We start from the raw sequence: 6,580 nt of genomic DNA on the forward strand, positions 1-6,580 counted from the left end.
AGGGAACCCAGACCCTCCCACTGCACTGCGTTCCAGTCCAGGTCCTATAACCAGTAGCCAAACTCTGCTCTATTGCCTTCCTGGGCGTCTTCCTACCGTAGCCTGTCAGCCGGCCTCTCCCATGGTCTACATGTACCCTTCTCTCAGCACCAGGCCTCTCAAGGTTCCTCTCTGGAATTCCTCAATAAATCCCAAATCAAAAATGTAAACCTAACCCAACTTCTGCCCTGCTCAGGCTTGACCTTTCATCCCTCTTAAATTCCCTTTGTTCTGTTCTTCCACTCAACGTCTCCCAGGGCTTTCTCCGCTGGAATCCAGGCCCTGCCCTTTTGTCAGGGCTCCTCGCCACCAGAGCCTGCTCCACCCCTGAATGGCTGCTCTCTGTGTCCCCTGGTCTCCTGTTGGACTTCTCTAATCAGACAGGATCCCAGCCCCAATGGTCCCCTGGGCTTTACCCTTGACTCTCCACTCTCTAGTCCCAGAGAGGGACTGCAGTGTTCCTCTCTCTCTCTCTCTCTCTCTCCCTGCTGTCTCATTCTGTTCCAGCCTTCCTTTCCTTGTAGTCATCACCCAGTTCCTTCCCTGGCTGGGCTTCATCTTTAATAAGACCTAGCCCACTCTCCAGGGGTAGCCAGGTAGCCTAACTGGCCTCTTCCATTGCCAGTGTGGTGCCTGTGCACCCCATCACAATGCCCATATTGTTGACAGTCTTGCAAGAGGCTGAAGACTTAATGGAGCTCAGAGAATGGAATTAATCTTCCTCGCCCCCCCAGCTAGGGATGGTCCCGAGAGGTCAGAATTGAAGGCACGTTGGCAAAGCCAGGTGCGGACGCACACGCTCCCATTCCCCAAGCTGTGCCTGCCATGTGGATAACATCAGACTCCAGTATCCAATCCTCCCACTGCAGTGCACCAGTCACCCCTAACGGCTTCAACGGGAACGACTTGTACTCAGCTGGGAGAGCAGGGGCCAAGGGCTATCCATACACAGAAACCACATTCACGAGAAGAAGAGAATACAATGCCTGAAAAATATGCCTGGAACTCAGGGCCCCTTTACAGCAACTCAAGTTGGGCACCTTGGCTAGCTAACTATCCCCATACACACACCTTAACTGTCTACCTATCCTCACACCCATTCTCTCTCTTTCTCCCTATACACATCCCTTATCTAATCTGTCTATCTAAAATGGATCAAGATTAGACGTCTTTCTACAAGAGATGCATCAGTTATGGGCCTTATGAAGAAATCAGTAGGTGAAATTCTCTGGCTTGTGTTATGCACGAGGTCTGATTAGATGATTTTAATGGTCCTTTCTGGCCTTAAAATCTGTGTGTGTGTGTGCATGTGTATTTGTTTGTTTGTGTATACTAATATATACACACACACACAAACACAAACATATTTTACTGCAGATAGGAAATGAAACCTCAGATTAAAAGACATTAACAAAGATAAAAAGTAACAGAATCTAATTTGAATTGTCTGTGGCAGGAACCCAATTTTCAAGTGATAATTACAATGATTAAAAATTCTGTTATCAACCAAGAGAAAAATGCTGCACATTGGCAGGCAGAGATGAGAGACGGTACAGGCGGGGGCTGTTCTAAGTAATGAAATCAATTTCAGAAACTTCAAACAAGCCCCAGAACAATTCCAGTGTTTTCTTTCCTGGGGAGAGAGAGAGCCATTTTCTCCCCTTTCTGCGAGAATGATTACCCACAAGGTCGTTTCGGCTTGGACTAGCCGAGATAGGGACTTCCAGAGATGAAACCTAAGAACATAAGAATGGCCATACTGGGTCAGACCAATGGTCCATCTAGCCCAGGATCCTGTCTTCCAACAGTGGCCAATGCCAGGTGCCCCAGAGGGAGTGAACCTAACAGGTAATGATCAAGTGATCTCTCTCCTGCCATCCATCTCCACCTTCTGACAAACAGAGACTAGGGACACCATTCCTTACCCTTCCTGGCTGATAGCCTTTAATGGACTTAACCTCCATGAATTTATCCAGTTCTCTTTTAAACGCTGTTATAGTCCTAGCCTTCACAACCTCCTCAGGCAAGGAGTTCCACAAGTTGACTGTGCGCTGTGTGAAGAAGAGCTTCCTTTTATTTTATTTTAAACCTGCTGCCTATTAATTTCATTTGGTGACCCCTCGTTCTTGTATTACCCCTAGTTCTTGTATTAAACCTGGTGGAAATGACACTGACATCACGCAGAGGTGGCAGATAGTCAGTGGAGCTGGGGTCCATCAGCTGGAGAGACTAGCCTAAAAGGGGTAGAGGGATGATGGAGAGCTCACAATTTCTGGGTGATGATGGAGAAAGGCAGGAATTCCACTCCGCACTAGAGGAGTTTCATTTTCAAAGATACTGCTGGACTCCAGCTGAAGGGAGAAAACAATGTTTTTTTCTTAGGGTGCTTGTAAGCTGCAGTCGGAGCGTGCTTCCCAGCTTCAGCAGACAGACACGCACTAACTCAGGAAACTAGCCCAAGCTACCAGCTAGGCTACCGCTGGCTACACTGTTCTTTTTAGCACACCAGCTTGAATCTGTAGTACTCGTGCTGGGGCGCACACGCTCAGTTGCAGTGTAGAGCTATCCTTAAAGTCTCGTTTTTTGATACCTTCTAGAACAGTGTTTCTCAAACTGGGGTCGCCGCTTGGGTAGGGAAAGCCCCTGGCGGGCTGGGCCGGTTTGTTTACCTGCTGTGTCCGCAGGTCCGACCGATCGCAGCTCCCACTGTCCATGGTTTGCCGCTCTGGGCCAATGGGAGCTGCTGGAAGCGGCGCGGGCCGAGGGACATACCGGCCGCCGCTTCCAGCAGCTCCCATTGGCCCGGAGCGGCAAACCATGGACAGTGGGAGCCGCGATCGGTCGGACCTGCTGACGTGGCAGGTAAACAAACCGGCCCGGCCTGCCAGGGGCTTTCCCTACACAAGCGGTGACCCCAGTTTGAGAAATACTGTTCTAGAAACATGCCTTGCAGTCCTAGTTTAGTCTACCATAACTAATAAGCAATGGTTATAGCTAAGAACTGATAATGGGTGTTTGGCGATCAATAATGAACAATTTATAAGGAATTATACTAATAACTAAGCTTTGGAAGCCTGGATCCAACCCCACTCAAGCTTCCAAAATTGGGTGCATTGTACATACGTTTCATTTATCTCTCACTGTCCTTGATCCTGCTACAATAATCCATAGAAAGAATCTCACTATCAAATTCTACAGTCATTTTGAATAAACCATATTGATTTCATCCCTTCTCTTCTACTCTTCGTCTTCTTTGCCACTTCCCTATTCGGGGGCGGCAACTTTTATAGCTGTCTTCCAAAACTCATAATCATACACCAGGCTGTTCTCAGATTGGGCTCTCTGAGGTCCACTGATGTTCAGTCCAGGCACTGTGTCTTTGGTCTCCCTCTTGGTCATCGGCCATCTACAGTCATTGCAAGAGCCAGCCCACTGACAGCTGAGGAGGGAGGGATAGCTCAGTGAGCAGTGGCTTGCTACACCCAGGGTTATGAGTTCAGTCCTTAAGAGGGCCACTTAGGGATCTGGGGCAAAATCAGTAGTTGGTCCTGCTAGTGAAGGCAGGGCCTGGGCTCAATGACCTTTCAGGGTCCCTTCCAGTTCTATGAGATAGGTATATTTATTTATATTAACTGTCCAGGCTCAACTGGAAAAATCAAATGCAGGACTACAAAATGGTGAATAACTCGCAAGGTGGTAGTACTGCTGAAAAGGATCTAGGAGTGATAGTGGAACACAAATTGAATACGAGTCAACAATGTGATGCAAAACAGGCGAACATCATTTGGAGGCATATTAACAAGAGTAGAAGACATGGGAGGTATTTGTCCTACTCTACTCAGCACTGGTGAGGCCTCAGCTGGGGGACTGTGTCCAATTTTGGGCGCCACACTTTAGGAAATATGTGGAAAATTGGAGAGTCCAGAGGAGAGCAACAAAAATGATAAAAGGTTTAGAAATCCTGCACGATGAGGACAGATTAAAAAAACTGGGAGTGTTCAGTCCTGAGAAATGAAGACTGAGCAGGGACCAGCCTGTCTTCAAATATGTTACCTGCTGTTACAAAGAGGATGGTGATTATTATATCTGGACCTGGGAAAGAAGGAGAGAGAGAGAGAGAGGGAACTGAAGGAAACACAGCTGTCTGCTCTGGAGATTTTATTGTTGTGGCTGCCAAATAGAAACTAACCCAAAAGTGAGGCTTTGCACCGGGGAGTGGGTGTGGGGGGAGTACAGAATGCCAAACATTTAAAGTGATAGAACATCACAATAATCAATTGTTCTCCAGGCCTACTGAATGTAGGACAAAAAGTAATGGGCTTAATCTGCAGCAAGGAAGATTTAGGTTAGTTATCAGGAAAAGCTTTCTAACTAGAAGGGTAGTTAAGATCTCGAGTAGGCTTCCAAAGGAGGCTGTGGTATCCCTGTCATTGGAAGTTTTTAAAACCAGGTTGGACAAACACCTGTCAGGGATGGTCTAGGTTTACTTGGCCCTGCCTCAATGCAGGGAGCTGGATTTGGTGACGTCTCTAGGTCCCTTCCAGCCCCACATTTCTGTGATTCTGTACTGCCATGGCCTAGCTTCCCTCAACTTGTCTTCAATGGGAGCAGCCTGCATTCGGCCCCTTACAGCCCCATTTTGGTTCCTATCACGGAATGTCCAACTATTTAACCATCTCAACGTCTTCATTTCCATGGTGGAGAGCATTCTGATTTCCTTTCTTAGGGCTGGCCTAGTCTCTCCTCCATACATTAAAATGGTTGAATTACAATTTTATACATTCTACCTTTTAACTTTATTGGCATCTTTTCGTCCCAGAGAACTGGGGTCAGCGCCAGCCATCTGCACCAAGCAGCTTGAGTATGATACCGGGCATCACTCAAGAGGGCACCATCAGCAGCAGCCATTGATTGAAATGCTTTCACGCTTCTTCTGTGCCTATGATATCCTTTATTCCCTCAGTTACAACCTCAGTGTTCACTCTACACCCAGCCTGCTCAAAACTGTGTTGCCACTGTTCAAAGTTAGCTTGCCGGGTCTCACATTCATCTGCACATATCATTCAATCATCAGCGAACAGCATGTTCCCAGACAGCTGCCGTCAGACATTCTCACTTATCACAACCACAACAACTGCAGACAAAAAGGGTCCCAGTGCTGGCCCCTGATGACGGCCAATGTCTACTGGAAATTCTGTACTGTAGCCCCATTTAGTTTTGAATATTGCAGTCACTCCAGCATACATATCCTGGATAATACAGACATATCTTTCTGGCACACCTCTCTGTTGCAAACTTCACCAAAGTTTCTTTTGGTACATGATCATATGTCTTCTCCAGGTCCAGAAAGACCAGACTCAGTTGCTGTGTCTTTTCTCTGACCTTCTCCATGAGTATTCATAGTGCAAATATGGTATCAATTGTGCTCCTTCCCAGGCAAGAAACCATATTGACCATTCAAATTTCAACTGTTCCACGCAGACACTTTTCAATAGTCTTCTCCCATCCTTTCAGAGCACATGACGTCACACTGTAGTATCTCCTCTATGTTTAAAAATAGGCACCACAAAGCTTTTGTGCCATCCATCCAGCATTTTCCCTTTCTTAAGAATATCACTGAACAAATTTGTAAGATACTTGATAGCTTCCCTTCACAATCACTTTTCCGCATCCAGTGATACTTCATCTGGCCCAAGTGCTTTCGTCTTTTTCCTCGGTGCCTCTGCAGCTCTTCCTCCTGTATGCAATCTATCATGCCCTGGTTCAGCTTACATGTCCTTAATTCCTCCCTTTTGTTTTCCTCATTTGTCACTCTTTAAAAATAATCACTCCAAACTTTGGCGATTGATTCTCCATTTGTTTGCAATTACACTGTATTTCATTTCTAAAGTGAGCCAACTCCTTCACATCCCTCATCATTTTCTTTCTAGTCTATAGATGGTCTTCTCTCCCTCCCGACCTTCTAGTCAGTTCTGTAGCTCATCACAGGTCATACTTCTAGCTGTGGCCACACTTCTTCTGGCCTCTTTTTTTTGCCTCCACGTATGCCATCTTATCACAGCTCAAGCCACTGTCCTGCCATTTTTTGAAGGCTACTTTTTTTTTCTCCCAACCGATTCTTTAATTTGAGGGTTCCACCATCAAGTATCCCTTCTTATCCTTTTCAGCGCTGGTTTCATCACTCCTAGGACTTCATGTGCCATTTCTAGCAAAGTTGACTTCACTGTGAATCAGTTCTCCATACATCCCTGAGTGTAGTTGGGAAGTCTAGGCGTTAATCCTTGTTTGAAGGCTGGTTTCACCCTATGACATTCTATAAGGATTTTCCATTAGATGGGTGCTACAGGGGCAGAGTTAAGGTTATTGCTTGGTGGTCAGCAAGAATTGCCTTTTTATTTCTGCATGTGTATGAATTGACTGGGTAAGGTTGGTGGGTTGGTGTCAGAAATGTGTACATTTCCTTAACTTGTGAATTCCAGGATGGATGGATGGATAGATAGAGGGGGTGTACGGGGATAGATCGATCAGTGTTTTAATATGA

The sequence above is a fragment of the Chrysemys picta genome, chromosome 23 (assembly GCF_011386835.1).
Source record: "Chrysemys picta bellii isolate R12L10 chromosome 23, ASM1138683v2, whole genome shotgun sequence".
NCBI lineage: Eukaryota > Metazoa > Chordata > Testudines > Emydidae > Chrysemys > Chrysemys picta.